The sequence below is a fragment of the Heteronotia binoei genome, chromosome 10 (assembly GCF_032191835.1).
Source record: "Heteronotia binoei isolate CCM8104 ecotype False Entrance Well chromosome 10, APGP_CSIRO_Hbin_v1, whole genome shotgun sequence".
Taxonomy (NCBI): domain Eukaryota; kingdom Metazoa; phylum Chordata; class Lepidosauria; order Squamata; family Gekkonidae; genus Heteronotia; species Heteronotia binoei.
Window position 1 is genome coordinate 50,240,032 of NC_083232.1, and position 16,408 is coordinate 50,256,439.

The following is a 16,408-nucleotide window of genomic DNA, read 5'->3' on the forward strand; positions in this document are numbered from 1 at the left end:
AATTTCACAAAAGCCTCACAGCAAATCTCCAATTCAATAGAATTTGGTCTGCCTTGTGGCAGTGTCGTAAGGTTCCGAATTATATCAAACAATTGTGCCGGGCGCCAAGTTGCGGATGCAATCTTAGTCGCAAAGTATGTTTTCTTTGCGGCTTTGATTGCCATCTCATAGGATTTCAAACTCTCTCTATAGGATGTTAATCAAGATGTTGCATAATATTTTTAAAGAAATTGTCCTTTGCACCATTTGGAGCATAAAGTCCCAACAATAACGGGTTTTTTTAGCACTCAATGTAATTTCCACCGCTATATATCTTCCATCTTTATCTTTAAAAACCAATTTCGGGTCTAATTCCTTTTTTATATAAAAAAGTACTCCTCTCTTCTGTTCAGCCAGTGTATAAAATTCTAGCCCCAATTGCTTATTCCATAAAAATGTATAATCCTTTTGTCTAATGTGCACTTCTTGTAAACAAATTATGTTACAATTTTGTTTTTTTTATCCAATGAAATGTTGCCCTTCTTTTTTGTGGCGAGTTTAGTCCATTTACATTCTAAGATATCAATTTGTAATCCATCATGGTGCAAATCCTTTATTTTCTCCATAGAATCTACACAATTCCTGTGTATTTGTAATTGTAATCCTTTTCCCTTGAAGTTCGAAGCTCAAACCTTCAGGTATTATCCATCTGTATCTCATTCCATTGTCACTTAATTTTTCTGTCAGTTTTTTATATGCATTCCTGTCAGTTAACACTTGTCTTGGCAACTCTTTCATAATTCTTATTCTACTACCTCCCACTGTCAATGTCTTTTCAAAATTTTTGTTCATGATTTTTCCCACCATTTCTTTTGTCATGAATCATATGACCACATCTCTTGGCAGATTGTTCTTTTTTGCATAGAGTGAATTCACTCTATACATATAGTCATACATATTTCTATTCCCTTCAGGATCTCCCTCCAAAAATTCTGCAATTATTTTTATTATGTATTCTTTCAGATCAGATTCTTCATCTTCTGGTACACCTCTCAGATGGATCTGTGTCTCCATCAACTTGCAGTCATGTATTATCACCTTTTCTTGTAATTTTAACAAGGTGGAATCATGTGTTTTCACTTTCTCTTCCACCTCTTGTACTTTTTTGTTATTACTACAGTCTCATTTCTGAGATTCTCTATTTCTTTTTTTAATTCTTTTTTCGAGTTCTCAATATTCTTTCTTATTTCTTTTTTAGAGGCAGTTATCATTTCTTTCACCCCCTTCATTATCCTGGCTTCCATTGCATCTAATTGGGCTTGCATTTTCTCCATTGAAGCAGACCTAGCACAAGTTTGCTTCGGGTCTGACATGTAAAAAAGATCAAAATTTTTTATCTCACCAAATTAATTTTGGACCATCAGGTTTAATAGAGTGAGGCTTGCCCTTTCCAATGAACCCAATTTCGCCATCCTCTGATCCTCCCAGGCTCCTATATTAATGTTTAAACTTTTTATTTTTCCAAAATGGCGGTCGCGACTTTTGCTTCTTTTTCCTTTAACCAATTCAAATCTTCTTCACCACTATCCAATAGTCCTTATTTTATAAATGCCAACTCAGTTAACTCCACCAATTTTTATTGTTCCAGTCACTTCAAAAACATTGTTAAAACTCCCAGCAATAGCTGCCGATGTTTCTCTCTGATCTTATAATCCTAGAGTAGGCTGTTTACTTCTCCAACTTCCTTCTTCTTCCTCTGGTACTTTCTGCTTTTCCTAACACCAAGTCTCGTTTCACTGGTAGAGAAATCTCATGATGTCTGACATACTTCCTGTGTTGACTATGAGTGCTGCAGATCTATGACGATGGGGCTACCTCCTCAACCGCAGATAGACTAAACAATAAATTCCTTTCTCCTTTTAGCACTGTCTTTTAAATTTACAAAATTCAAATTTAGCCCCTTTTCTTCTCTTCCATTCAGGCTTTCATTATTTCCAACTCCCACCTTTTAATTTTGTTTTGTTTAGCTTTAGTTAGTCCAGGAGTGAAAAGATAGCAATTAGTACCTTTTTTTTTGTAGTTTATCCAGCTCAACCCCAGAAAAATTATAATCACATTCAAATGCTGATACTTAAAGTAATTTCTGCTTGGAAAGACTTACTATACCAACCAGAAATTATTGTAAGCATCAGCATTTGAATGTGACTATAATTTTTTTGAAAGCTCATAGAAGCAAATAGCGAAACTCTGAATAAAGTACTGCCGTGTTGCGTTCTACTGTCCGTGCCTTGCTGTACAGAGGAGGAATTTTATGGAGCGTAGGTCTCCTTGAAAAACTGTCTTACTGGATTATTATTCTCCGGAGCGTGGATCTCCATACAGGATTTTTTCTTTGGAATTTCTGCCAATGCCCAGCTGTGGAGTAATATCAGACATTTACTGCCTTTGAAGTGACTTTGGGTGTGGGTTTTTTGTCCCTTTTGCACTTTCCTTATAATATTGAAAATTTGTGATGAATCTGTATTTTTAGAATTGTTAATGAAACACAAAATTTACTTATAATTGTGAGGCTGGTTTTCACAGAGGGTTTTTCCCTGTTTCCCTGCCCCAACTGGGGATTGGCTACCTTACCTGGAAAGTCCATTGTTGGGGTCACCATAAGTCAGCTGTGACTTGAAAACATATTACACATAGAGACACATTTAAATATTATAGGTTTGATGCACATAGATAAAATCAGTGTCCAGTGTGAAAGTTTTTTTTTAAAATAGCTAGATATTTTTACCTTGCTTTTCTTTACAGTGGGCACCCAGAGTAGGCTTGCCAATCCCCAGGTCCCAGAGTGATTCTCCCACTCTTCTTTTCACTCCCAACAGCTGGCCGGTGGGGGGAAGCCCCACCCCCCACAGCCACCATGTGCCTTTCCACTTCAGGAGGCTTCAGAGTCCGCTTGGAAAGGCTTCCTCTTGGGATGCCTGTGTCTTTAAGGCTGAATGGGAGTGGAGGGAGCAGTCAGAAAAACATGGCTGCTCCTAGTGGCTGTGAAGGCAGCCCAGACCCTCCGTTGGTTGCACAATCTTTTCAGAGATCGTTTGCATAGGAAAGGTAAATTTGAACATTTGGTTGCTCTGTGTTACTTTGAAGAAGTTGGAAGTTCAGCAACTTGTGAGTAGAGATGCCAATCCCCTGCTTCAGAGTCATCAGATATGGGGGGGGGGGGGGATGTCTGCTGAGCACTTCATTATTTCTTATGGAGATCGATTCTCATAGGGTATAATGGAGAATTGATATGAGGGTATCTGGGACTCTGGAGGGGCTGTTTTTCAAGGTCGAGGCACCAATTTTTCAGCATAGCATCTGATGACTCTCCTCAAAATGCTCTCCAAGTTTCAAAAAGATTGGGCCAGGGGGTCCAATTCTATGAGCCCCAAAAGAGGGTGCCCCTATCATTCATTATTTCTAATGTAGGGAAGGCATTTAAAAGGTGTATAGTTCCTTTAAATGTAATGGCCAGAACTCCCTTCGGAGTTCAGTTGTGCTTGTCACAACTTTGCTTATGGCTCCACCCCAATGCCTCCTGGCTCCACCCTCCAAATCCCCACATATTTCTTGAATTGGACTTGGCAACCCAGAGCGACTTACAACACCACTCTCCCCCCTCCACTTTTTCCTCACAACAGCCCTGTGAAGTAGGTTAGGTTAAGAGAGAGTAACTAGTCTAAGGACACCCAGTGAGTTTTCATGACAGAGTGGGGATTTGAACCTGGTTCTCTCAGATCCCAGTTTGACACTAGCCTAAACACCACCAATGCTGGCTCAATACAAAGAACAATTTGAATGTCCATAATCAGAGCAGAGAGAGAGAAAAAACAAACAGAAGAAAACAAGCAGCACTGGTCCTCTAATGAAGCATCGAGCTACTTGGTTCACCATAAAAGAGCTGTAATGTTAGCATGATTAATCAGGCACTGAGACAAGAATGTACTCTTGCCAGCAACTATACAAATATCACAAAATTATAATAAGCTAGTCATTTATTTCCCTTGAAAAACATCTGGTACTGACTGGCTTTCAGCCACATTGGTACCGAGGTTTCCACTTCTGGCTAGTTTTCAGAAGAGGAAGCAAGCACAAATATGGGGTACAATCACAGCAGGCAGAATGAAAGACGAAAACTGCCAGTCGCTTAGGGCAGAAAGATGGGAAATGTGTGAGGTATTAGCAAACACTTACACATCCCTTGGAAAATTTATATTTTTGTCAATGGGACTAAAAATTATACCTTTTTGCTGTGGTTTTGCGAGAAGTGTTTCTCATGGTCAGAGGTGCCTCATAAGCATTTTCATTGCCAGAATGTTTTCATCTCCTCCTGCCTTATGCCAAGTAGCCCTTGAAACAATCACATAGTTTTACTTATAAATGTAACTGAGGTGGCTCTTCTTTCCAAACATCCATGAAAACTTGAAAGTCAAACTGAACATGTCCTAATATTTTTTTCCCTGAAGAGGAAGTGAACATGACAGGATTCAAATAGCCATTTATTTATTTAATATATCTTTACCTGCCCTTCTTCCAAGGAGCTTGGGCAGCGTACCTGTTTCTCTCTCATCCTCCATTTTATCCTTGTGACAGACTTGTGAGATAGGTTAGTCTGAGAAAGAGTGACTGATCCCCAGTCACCCAGTGAGCTTCCGTGACAAAATGGCGATTGGAATCAGGGTGTTCCAAGTCCTCAGTCTAATGCTATAAGAGTTCAATTTTTAAAAAATCAACATGGTAGTACCAGCTTTTGTATTTTTCAAAGATTGTTTATAACTATTCAGACCACTATCTAGTCCAATGGAGTAAAGTGGAGTACTCGAATGGAGGAGTAAGCTGAACACTCAGCTAGGGTTACCAACCTCCAGGTGGGGCCTGGAACTCTCCCAGAATTACAATTCATCTCTAGACTACAGGAAGTGGCAGCTTTAGCATGTAGCCCAATCTTTTTGAGCCTGAGGGCACTTCTGGAATTCTGACACAGATTGATGTCCATAGGGATGCCAGGTCTGACTCAAGAAATATCTGGGGACTTTGGAGGGTGGAGCCAGGAGCAAGGTTGTGACAAGCAGGATTGAACTCCAAAGGGAGTGCTGGCCATCATATTTAAAGGGCAGTAGGTGATATGAAAGATCTCCTTTTAAATGCTTTCCCTCCTTTGGAAATAATGGAGGGTGGGGGCACCATCTTTTGGGGCTCTTATGATTGAACCCGTTGGTCCAATATTTTTGAAACTTGGGGAGCGGGGTTTGCAAGAGCCACCAGATGCTATGCTGAAAATTTGGTACCTCTCCCTTAAAAACAGTCCCTCCAGAGCCCCAGATATCCACAGATTGATTCTCCATTATACCCTATATGGACTGATCTCTGTAGGGTATAATGAAGTGTCCAGTGCTCATCCCCCCTCCCTGCTTTCTGATAACCCTAAAGTAGAGGGAGGGCCTCCAAACCAGGGAATCCCCTGTCCCCAACTGAGGAATGGCAACCCTAGGTGGGTGCAACTAAACATGGCTGCCACAAGAGACAGAAGAGAGGTAATTTAAAACATACACTGGGGTGAAAGAGAATAAAGCCAACACTGCAATGGCAGCTGCAGCATAAACATCGTTTTAATCTGCACAGCAAATCAGATTTAAATCAGAAGCCCTGCTGGGCAAGAGCCCACATGCCCCCTACGTTTGAAAAATAGTGTCAGCAGGCATCATGGCACCCATAGGCACCACACTGGGGACTCCTCCTCTATGATATCATTTCCTCACTGAGGTCCCACCCCTCTCCAAACTTCACCCTCCCCAGGCACTGCCCCCAAATCTCCAGGAATTTTCCAAGCTGTCCAAACTCCCACAGTGTTGCCAGAACCTCAGTGGCTCTCCTCAGTTGCTTGGATGGAAAACTGTCCTTGCACACTAAGCAAAATGGCCTGGTGTGCCACTGTTAAACACAAATACTGTGAGCAGCTTGCTGGCTGGCAGCATTGCTCTCCAGCCAGATCATAGGTTTTAACTGTAAGAACAAGTTTCCTTCCTTATTTTGGTGTGTTCATTTAGATTCTGTAGTTGTTAAAAGACTATCTAGTTGTTGGCTGAGCAGCAAGTTTCCTTACAGACCAGCTGCATCTGCAGTGGTTAAACCTTTCACAATCTCAGGCAGAGTGTAGCAGCCTCCAGTGGACAAAATGAGAAAGGGAAGGTCCAAAGTGTTAGGAGGAGGGGAATCTGGCTGTACTGATGGTGGATGGTGAATGATTTCCCAATTAAACAAACAAACAAAAAAAGCAAAATGAGGCAGATAAACAGAATCCTATCCTAAATATATTGGGCCTGATTTAGGTAGTTGTTTGCTTTTAATGACTGCATTTATATCCCACCTTTTTCCTTCACAGAACTCAAGAAGGCTGGCACAGAATTCCTTGGAGGTCTTCAATTCAGGTGCTGATCACACCGGACCCAGGCCTGTTTCTTGAGACTGATGTATGATCTCTTCCACCCACAGTATGGGAAGTCAGCTGTGGTTAAGGGTTCATCAAGATAGAGGGGTGGACCCTCTGTCATATTTTAACAATTAATTTCAGCTAAACACAATCCATACTTGACAACTTTCAGGTAGAAACTGGAGATGTCCCAGAATTACAATACATCTCTGGACCAGAAAGATCAGTTCCACTGGAGAAAATGGCTGGAGGGTGGACTTTATGGCATTTTAGCTTGCTGAAGCTCTTTCCTCAAACCCTGCTCTTCCATGCTCCACTCCCAAATCTCTAGAAATTTCCCAACTTGGAGATGGCAGCCTGAGCACCCCAATCTGGATTAGACTCATGCAAGGATAAGAGGTTTTAAACCTTCCCATCCTCATACCATTTCTCTAACCAAAACTGGGGTATTAAAAAGGGAAGGGGGTAGTGCTGTGTCTTTTCTCCAAAGAGAGTCAAAGCCATTTCATGGTGTAATAACCAAACCTCTTCTGGGCCTATGTGGTCTTAGGCGGTGATCACTCACTTTAAATAATGCACTTTCAATCCACTTACAGTGCACTTTCCGACTGGATTTTAGTGTGAACTGGCAAAATCCAGTTGGAAAGTGGATTGAAAGTGTATTATTTAAAGTGTGCGATTGCAGCCTCAGTCTGAAATGGGGGTCTCTGTGGGTCTACTTAAGCTGGTAAGATTCAAACAGTAGAGGAGCATCTGCTTGGCATGCAGAAGGTTCCAGATTCAGTCCCTGGCATCTTCAGTTAAAACCACCAGGCAGTAGGTGATATGAAAGATCCCAGTCTTAGACATACTGAACTTGATGAACCAATGGTCTGATTCAGTATAAGGCAGTATAAGACAGCTTCATGTGTAATGTTCCAGGGTCTTGTCTTAGGTGATAGTTCTATTGAAACAAAAGCCACACAAAGTAACTAATTTCCTGATTGGAGCCATTTTATTTATCGAAATATTAATAAACCATATTTTCCTCCAAAGCAGGCCAAAGATGCCTTGCAAACCCTACACTTACGCACATATATAACCACAGCAATAAAGTGTCAGACCTAGAGCTGGCTGCTGGAAGGGTGGGGGCAGGGACATGGAAAGGTGATGTATGACATTGATCATGTAACTACTTACTTCCAAGAAATACCCAGAAATGACAAAAGGTAGCCCTAGGAATCTAGGATAAAGAGTAGCTCTAGGATTATATTAGGCATACCCTGGAGTTTAGCACTGAAAAGTTTTTGTTGTCCTTGAGAAACATATACCACTTGAGCTGAGGGAGACTGCACAATTCCAGGACACCCTTCCTCTTTCCTGGGAACTTCTGATGTCATGGCTGAACTCAGGTGCCTTTATGAGACTCCCCAAGTTTCACATCCCTAGGCTCTAAATGGAAGTGCCTATTAAAACAACAGTACAGATCTGTTTTAAACAATTTTATTGATAACATATGGTAACAATTTCCATTAATAACTTCTTTTCATCTATCCCATATGCTTCTTTCTAATCACCCCTCCCCCTGTTACTTGACCCCTGCCAGTGTTATTTACTCAAAATACTAACATTAAAAGGTACCTTTAATTCCTAAGAACTAAAATTAATATTCTTCTTTCTTTTAAAGTTTAATCATTATCAAAAATTGTCCAATGTCCTTTTACTTTCCACTCATCTTCTATATAACTTCTAAATTTTTTCCACTCCCTTTTAAAATCTTCTAAATCATAACCTCTTAAAGTTCTTGTTAATTTGTCCATCTCACTCCGTGTCATAACTTTTACAATCCAATTCCATTTTTCTGGTATTTTTTCTTGCTTCCATAACTGTGCATATAGTGTCCTTGCAGCTGAAAGCAAGTACCAAATTATAGTTCTATCTTCTTTTGGAAATTTTTCCATTTGTAATCCCAACAGAAAAGTCTCTGCAGCTTTCTTGAATTCATATCCCAAGATCCTAGAAATTTCTTGTTGGATCATCTGCCAATACTTTTTTGCTCGTTCACAAGTCCACCGCATATGATAGAAAGAACCTTCATGTTTTTTACATTTCCAACATCTGTCTGGCATCTTGTTATTCACCTTTGCCAATTTTTTAGGAGTCATATACCATCTTTATGTCCCTTCAGGATCTTCCTCCAAGAAATCAGCAATTATTTTTATTACATGTTCTTTTTTATGTCTGTCCCTTCTTTTTCAGGTTCTCCTCTCAGACGTATTTGTGTCTCCATCAACTTACAGTCATGGATTGTTATTTTTTCTTGCATTTTTAATGGTGGAATCCTGGAGTTTAACTTTTTCTTCTACCTCCTGCACTTTTTTTTGACACCACTACTGTTTCATTTCTAAGATCTTCCGTTTCTTTTTTAAAGTCCTCGATATCTTTTTAAAGTTCTTTTTTGCAAGCATTTATTATCTTGACAACCCCTTTCATCATCCTAGCTTCCATTGCTTCCAACTGATCTTGCCTCTTCTCCAATGAGGCAGCCTTGTGTCACGGCTGGGGCCGGGTCAGGCAAAGTCCAGAGGCAGTCCGAGGTCTGTAGCCAGTAAGCAGGAGGGTCTGAGGCGCCAAATCCAAATCAGTGTACAAGTATCGCAGGTCCGAGGTCCAGAAGCCGAGGTCAGGGAGTCCAGAAGTCAAAAGCCAAAGTCAGGGAGTCAGGAACCAAAGTCAAGCCGGAGTGGATGCTAGGGTGTCAGGGAGATGACTAGTTGCTTCCACAAAGCCTCCTCCCAAAGCCCACAGCTATATAGCCCTCTGCTGGCTGTTGCCCGTTTGGGCTAATTGCTGGCTCAGGGAGGCAGCCAGGATCCTGTCATAACTCAAGCATCCTTGCTCTTAGGAGGGCCAGAATCCTCTCAGAACTCAGGGCTCAGGGAGCGTCTTGCTTGTGAGCGTGCCGCCCTCCTCCGATCCCTGAGGTCCTGCCGGAGGCGGTCACGCACACGAGCCACCCGAGAGGGCGAGGCAGGGGGGCTGGGATCTTCTCCAGCAGGAGGCAGGGGCACTGGTGCAGGTGGCAGGGGCACAGTTTCCTCGTCAGACTCAACTTCCTCTGCAGGGTCCCCAGCACCCATGACACCTTGCACGGGTTACCTTTGACTCTGACATTAAAAAAAACAGCGAAAAATTTGATATCACCAAATTAAATTTCAACTATCAGGTTTGATAGATGAGAACTTGCCCTTTCAAATGAGCCTAATTTTGATGTCCTCCGACCTTCCCAGGCTCAGATATTAATTTTTTTAAAAAAATTAGCCTCCCAGTAATGGCTGCCAATGTTTTTCTATGGTAACACAATCCTAGAGTAGGTCCACTTCTTCAATAGTTACTTCCTGCTTTGCTTGCCCCAAGTCACGTTCTCACTGGTAACAAAGTCTCATGATACTTGGAGAGCCGGTTTGGTGGAGAGCCGGTTTGGTGTAGTGGTTAAGTGTGCGAACTCTTATCTGGGAGAACCAGGTTTGATTCCCCACTCCTCCACTTGCACCTGCTAGCATGGCCTTGGGTCAGCCATAGCTCTGGCAGAGGTTGTCCTTGAAAGGGCAGCTGCTGTGAGAGCCCTCTCCAGCCCCACCCACCTCACAGGGTGACTGTGGTGGGGGAGGAAGGTAAAGGAGATTGTGAGCCGCTCTGAGACTCTTCGGAGTGGAGGGCGGGATATAAATCCAATATCTTCTTCTTCTTCTTCTTGACATATTTCCTGTGTTGACTGTAGAAACTGCAGATCTCTGACGATGGTGCTTTCACTCCACGACCGCAGGTAGACAAAACAATAAATTCCTTTCCAATTTTTAACACTGTCCTTAATTTAACAAAGTCCAAAATTCACCCCTTCTCCTCTTCTTCTTCCAAGCTTTCAAACTTCCTCTTTCCCACCTTCTAATATTATTTTATTTGCTTTAAAATAGTCCCAGAATGGTAGATAGCAATCAGTACCTTTTAGCAGTCTCAAAGAAGATTAGGATCTTGTCAAGCTTATGTCAAATAAATGACTCTGTAAGCTTCTGCAGATGATGAATATGCAACTCTTCTCCGGGGATCCCCTCAAAGGAGCCCCCCCCCGGGACTCCCTTTTAGCCAAGGTAAATCACCTCAAAGTTTCCTGTGCATATCTTGGACTAATCTCTCACTGAGAAAAGTAGGCAGAAGGCAAAAAATTGCCCTTTATTACCCTGAACAGAAGCTCCAGTCTGCCCCCCTTAGAGAGGCAGGTCAGCTCAGCATTCTCCAAATCCCGGAAGTCCAACAACAGTGCAGATCTGGATTCAAAAGTGCATTCAACCCATCATACAATCTGCTACACAAACAGTTACTCCATACAATACTGTAAGCACAATGTCCTCTGAACTATCAGTTTTCAAATCAACATACCTCCTATATTTTTACTGTTTTTCTACCTTGCATATAAAGAAGATATTTTATTGACATGATCCATTATCATTAATTAAATCCTGGTTTTACAGTGTTTCAGATTGCAACACAGTAAATAAAGGTGACTAAGCTTTCTTAAAATTGTTTGATTAGACTGCATATGGAGGACTGAAACATTTGAAAATGAAAAATGGTGGACAGAATTGTTTGTTCTAATAAAAATCCACATTATATATCCTCCTCCTGGTATCTAGAAACAGCTATAGTTTCCCTGTATATGCAATAAGAAATTCAATCACCAACTGCTTGTGCAGTAGGTGAGGTCATACAGAAGTTATTCAGTGGAGGATACAGTCCTACACATTAGTGTTACTTCTGTTGATGACATCTTTTCCATCCGTTTGGCTACTGCCTTTCTCTTTTTATAGACTCTGAATTAATGCACTTGATGCATCCCAGCTGCTGCTAGAAGAAAGGTGAAGTCTGTATTTCTCTCTGCCAGAAGAAAACACAAAAATAATTAGGAGAACTGCTGGTCATCTTCTCTGCAGTCTTCCGCTAAAGTTGTTCTGTGGACTGCTATTTTGATTAGCTTGTTTTATATTTTACTTCTCAGCATTTATGATGCATGCCACTTGAAAGACTTTCATAATATAAGGCATGGCCTTAACTGACAGTTGATCTTTTGACACAAGCCTAGTGTAATGTATGCGGACTCAAGTGAGAACTGAGAGTGTACTCCTGCCTGGCTCATTGGAGCCAGACAGCCAGAGCTTGGGGACTTGGGAACAATGGGCAACAGGATCCAAAACCCTGCTGCCCTGCTCCAATCAAGGGCCCCCTGCTGGGTTAAATGGTCCAATCACATGCTTGCGCGGGAACATGAGAGTGTATATAGTTGTCCCTGTGGGCCCAGTAAGCCAGTCTTATATGTATGCCTCAAGATGCTGTAATCAATAAAGAGTTGATGATTCACTACCACCTCGCCTCTGCCATGCATTGAACCCACTATATAATACCTAGCATAGTGCAGTGGTTAGAGTATTGGACTAGGTTTGAATCCTCACTCTGCTATGGCAGCTGCTATGGAAGATACAGTGGAGAAGGGGAGATTGATATGAGCTGCTGTGGGTGCCCCATTGCAAAGTAAAGCAGAATAAAAAATCTTAATAGCAATAACCTAGTGTTACCTGCCTGTATCTTGCAATGCTTCCCTTTTCCCTTCACCTTCTCCTTATTCAGTACAGCTGCATCAGAATGCAGAAGGGGGTGAGTATTTAATGTATCATTGTTAGCTTTGATGAAGGCCTCCAGCACTGCTTTTATTATTTTCTTTCTACTAACAGAAATCACCTAAAATCTTATCCCAAATGACTAACAACCATTACAATGTCTGCACAGACAGAAAGCTAGTAGGAAACCCGATTACTAGTTGTTTTAGGCCCAGTGCAATTCTCTCTCTCTCTCTCTCTCTCGGCTTGGCTTCGCGAACGAAGATTTAAGAAGGGTGCAATAGTCCACGTTTGCTGAGGCTCGCTGGTGGCTGACAAGACCAATATGGGACAGGCAGGTCCGGCCACAGCGGCTGCAGGGAAAAGTCTGATTTAGGGTTGGTGCTGTAGCAGTGCGATTCTTCCTCAATCTCCTTTTGTCCTCAAGACCAGCTATGCGTGCGTTCTCAAAGGAAGAGACAGCCTGGTGGATGGTGTGCCTCCATGCTTTGCGATCTGAGGCTAGGTCAGACCACTGGTGATGGTTGATGTGACAGGTGCTAAGGGATTTCTTCAAGGAGTCCTTGTACCTCTTCTTTGGTGCCCCTCTATTTCGATAACCGGTGGAGAGTTCGCCATACAGGGCAATCTTGGGAAGGCGGTGGTTTTCCATCCTAGAAATATGCCCTGCCCAGCGCAGCTGCGTCTTCAACAGCAGTGCCTCAATGCTGGTAACCTCCGCCCGCTTGAGGACTTCAGTGTTGGTCACAAAGTCACTCCAGTGGATGTTGAGGATGGTGCGAAGGCAGCGCTGATGAAAGCGCTCGAGGAGTCGCAGGTGATGACGGTATAAAACCCACGATTCGGAGCCGTAGATTAGGGTTGTCATCACAACCGCTTTGTAAACATTGATCTTTGTGCCTTTTTTCAGATGCTTGTTGCTCCACACTCTTTTGTGCAGTCGGCCAAATGCACGGTTTGCCTTTGCCAGCCTGTTGTCAATCTCCTTGTCGATCTTGGCATCTGAGGAGATGATGCACCCCAGGTAGCTGAACTGCTGGACTGTCTTCAGAACTGATTCACCCACAGTGATGCGGGGGGGGGGTGATAATATTCCTGGGGTGCAGGCTGGTGGAGAACTTCTGTCTTCTTCAGACTAACTTCTAGGCCGAATAGCTTGGCAGCCTCTGCAAAGCAGGATGTCATATGCTGCAGAGCTGATACCGAGTGGGAGACGAGTGCAGCATCATCAGCAAACAGTAGCTCTCGGATGAGTTTTTCCATTGTCTTGGAGTGTGCCTTTAGTTGCCTCAGGTTGAACAGGCTGCCATCGGTGCGATAGCGGATGTATACACCATCGTCATCATCTAGATCTACTGCGGCTCTTTGAAGCATCATGCTAAAGAAGATCGTAAAGAGAGCTGGTGCGAGAACGCAGCCTTGCTTTACACCTGTGCCTATTGGGAAGGGCTCCGAGAGGTTGTTGCAGTGTCTGACTTGGCCTCGCTGGTCTTCGTGTAGCTGGATGATCATGCTGAGGAACCTTGGGGGACATCCTAAACGTTCCAAGATTTGCCACAGGCCTTTCCTGCTAACGGTATCGAAAGCTTTGGTAAGGTCGACAAAAGTCACATACAGAGCCTTGTTCTGTTCCCTGCATTTCTCTTGGAGCTGCCTGAGAACAAATACCATGTCGGTGGTGCTCCTGTTAGCTCTGAAGCCGCACTGGCTCTCTGGGAGGAGTTCTTCTGCAATGGTGGGCACCAGTCTGTTCAGGAGTATTCTGGCAAGGATTTTGCTTGCGATGGAGAGCAGGGTTATCCCCCGGTAGTTGGAGCAGTCTGACTTTTCCCCTTTGTTCTTGTATAGGGTGATGATGATTGCATCGCGAAAGTCCTGTGGTAATTTGCCTTGTTCCCAGCAGGTGACAAGTACTTTGTGAAGTGAGCTATGTAGTACTGTGCCCCCATGCTTCCAGATCTCTGGTGGAATTCCATCAACTCCCGCTGCCTTGCCACTTTTCAGTTGCTTGATGGCTTTAACAGTCTCTTCTAGGGTGGGGATCTCATCCAACTCTTTTTTCACCAGTTGAAGTGGGGTGAGGTGGATTGCTGAATCTTGAACTACGCGGTTGGCACTGAAGAGAACCTGAAAATACTCCGACCACCGGTTCAGTATGGATGCCTTGTCTGTGAGGAGCACTTGGCCGTCTGCACTATGCAAGGGACTCTGAGCCTGATATGATGGACCATATACTGCCTTCAGGGCTTCGTAGAACCCTCTTAAATCACCAGTGTCTGCACACAGCTGGGTTCTCTCTGCAAGCTTGGTCCACCACTCGTTCTGAATGTCTCGAAGCTTGCGCTGGAGGTTGCTACATGCAGCGCGAAAGGTTGCTTTTTTCCCAGGACAGGAGGGCTGAGCAAGATGTGCTTGGTAGGCAGATCTCTTTTTTGCCAGTAATTCTTGGATCTCTTGATTGTTCTCATCAAACCAGTCCTTGTTCTTCCTTGTGGAGAACCCGAGGACTTCTTCAGAGATCTGCAGGACGGTAGTTTTTAGGTGTTCCCAGAGTGCTTCTGGAGAAGGGTCTGTGGGGCAACTGGGGTCCTCAATTCTTGCAATTATACACACAGTAGAAATACTACATCTGGGTTATCACTTTTTTTAATCACAGGAAAAGCCATATACCTATGTAAATTGGTGCACTTTGGTACTGGAATACTACACTGTAGACAATATATGATATGGCATTAGGGTTGACACAGATGCATCATGCTAAGGTATGGTACGGAGTGCAGAATCTCTCAATGGCTCACTCATGCTCACCTGAAGGGCTATTATATTCATCATGGTATCCAAAACAGAAGTACATAGAAAATGAAAGCAAAGGATGTTTTCATATTATAAGAAGGCTTGTCAGCACTGCCTTGATAAATGCTCAGAGATTTTGAGGGCAGTGTCTAAAGAGGGTGAAGTTTTAGGAGGATGTGATATCACTTACGGGTGATGCTCTAAGAATTTCCACTAATATCTGTGTTAAAGACCATTTTTTCTCCCACTCATCAATTTCTCAAGGGCTGAGGACTGTGACTGAGGGGGGGGGGTTGCTTACTCATTGCATGCAGACAAATGGCAAGCCTACTCATGAGATAGTCACATATCCCCAAGAAGTTTTTTTTCAATCTCAGAGTTCTGCATCCAATGAAGAAAAGTGACTTTGTTTCCAGGGCCAGCATGTCCATCAGGCAGCCTGAGGCAGCTGCCTGGAGTATGGCCCATGGGGGAGGGCACTGGTTTTGGCCCTCCTGCCCACCCTCACCTCCAAGGTGAGGGAAATAGCAAGCTCGGCAGCCACCACCATGGAGCTTCTGGGATCAGCACGCATGCATGTTGCTCTCTCCCCATTGCTCCGCCCCTCATTTCTGTACTCCCAATCACAGATATGATGGATGCAGCAACAGCATGTACATGTGTGTGCATGCTTAACTCGGAAGCTGAACTCGGAAGCCCCGTGGTGGCAACTGCTGAGTTCACTCTCACTCAGGAGGCAAGGGGTGGCAGAGGCACCTGGCCTGGGGTGCTGGCCTTGCATGCGGTCCCTAGAGTTGGTGCTGTTTATTTTACTACGTTTCTCATTGTAGCATTTGTTTCATTTTTTGCACCATTCATTATCACTCACCAGCTGCTGTTTGATGATATTATTTGAAAAGATCCATCACAATATGGCCTTGAAAGAAATTAGCCAAAACAAAAATCCAGCTAAGCTTTGCTGTTGTCTCTGAACCCCTGGACTTAGGGCTGCCAGGTCTGACTCAAGAAATAGCTTGGGACTTTGGGGATGGAGCCAGGAGACTTTGGGGGTGGAGATAAGCACAACTGAACTCCAAAGGGAGTTATGGCAATCACATTTAAAGGAACCACACATCTTTTAAATGCCTCCCCTCCATTTGGAAATAATGAAGGATTGGGGTACCTTCTTTTGGGGCTCATAGAACTGGATGCCCTGGTCCTATCATTTTGAAACTTGGGGGGGAGGTGTTTTGAGGAGAGGCACCAGATGCTATGCTGAAAATTTGGTGTCTCTATCTCAAAAAACAGCTCCCCCAGATACCTGCTGATCAATTCTCCATTATATTCTAAGGTAATCACTCTCCATAGCATATAACAGAGTGCCCAGTAGACATCTCCCCCTTTCTGATAACCCTGAAGTGTGAGGAGGGCCTCCAAACCAGGAGATTTCCTGCCCCCAACTGGGGTTTGGACTCAAGAGATACAAATTCTGCCTATGACATTTTGCTTTTGGCTGTAATCGAAATCAGTATTTGTTGCT